Source organism: Piliocolobus tephrosceles, chromosome 19 (assembly GCF_002776525.5).
Source record: "Piliocolobus tephrosceles isolate RC106 chromosome 19, ASM277652v3, whole genome shotgun sequence".
Taxonomy (NCBI): domain Eukaryota; kingdom Metazoa; phylum Chordata; class Mammalia; order Primates; family Cercopithecidae; genus Piliocolobus; species Piliocolobus tephrosceles.
In genome coordinates, this window is record NC_045452.1 from 4,159,931 (window position 1) to 4,161,117 (window position 1,187).

Below are 1,187 nucleotides of genomic sequence, written 5' to 3' on the forward strand. Positions count from 1 at the left end.
TTTGAGACGGAGTCTTGCTCTGTCGCCCGGGCTGGAGTGCAGTGGCCAGATCTCAGCTCACTGCAAGCTCCGCCTCCGGGGTTCACGCCATTCTCCTGCCTCAGCCTCCCGAGTAGCTGGGACTACAGGCACCCGCCACCTCGCCCGGCTAGTTTTTTGTATTTTTAGTAGAGACGGGGTTTCACCGTGTAGACCAGGATGGTCTCGAACTCCTGACCTCGTGATCCGCCCGTCTCAGCCTCCCAAAGTGCTGGGATTACAGGCTTGAGCCACCGCGCCCGGCGGTGACATCATTTCTTTGTGGCTGTGTGATTCACTAGCCTGCCACCTTGTTGATACCCATGCAATGGACAGTGGGGTTTCTACCATGAATGAAATGAAGAGTTATTCTCAAGCTGTCACAGGATTTTTTTGCCAATATGTTGACCTATCCCTTTGTGCTTGTCTCCCATCTTATGGCTGTTAACTGTGGTCTTGCTGGTGGACGCCCTCCTTACTCCCCAATATATAATTCTTGGATAGATTGCTGAGGCATGCTACAAAGAGAGGAAATATGAGCCTAGGAAATAGCTTGTTTTTCCAGACACAAACCCTTTGGGAAGAGAAGACTTATTGTTGTGACCTGAGAATGTTAATTTGAAGATGTGGGGCAGGGACTGTGACATTTCTATAGTTTCAGAGGCACAGGATTAGGGGAGAGAATGTTGATTTGTATATAATTTGGCATGCTTTCTAAATAATCAATTACTCTCGGGGAAAAGCAGAAATGCATCCTGGGTCTCAGGGACAAACATATTAAGGCTCTTTATATAATTTCACACATTACAGATATTACAGGATAATTTTCAAAAATAGGAGGCTGAGGTGGGAGGATTGCCTGAGCTCAGGAATGAACCCAGGAGGAGTTGGAGGCTGCAGTGAGCTATGATTTCACCACTGCACTCCAACCTGGGTAACAATGAGACCCTGTCTGAGGAAAAAAAAAAAATCAAAAATAGGTAAAACCATAACTCTTATACTGATATTAACTCATGTTAAAAAAACAAGGTTTCACTTGGGCCACAAAACAAGACCTGATCTCTACAAAAAAATAAAATTAGCCACGTGTAGTGGCACACATCTGTAGTCCCAGCTACTCGGGAGGCTGAGGTGGGAGGATCATTTGAGCCCAGGAAGTTGAGGCTGCA

At 46.3% G+C, this 1,187-nt stretch overlaps 1 pseudogene; it reads left to right on the forward strand.

Annotated features, from left to right (window-relative positions):
• LOC111525487 overlaps window positions 1-673 on the forward strand; it is a 1,420-nt pseudogene extending 747 nt beyond the window's left edge.
• Window positions 674-1,187: the final 514 nt, after the last annotated feature.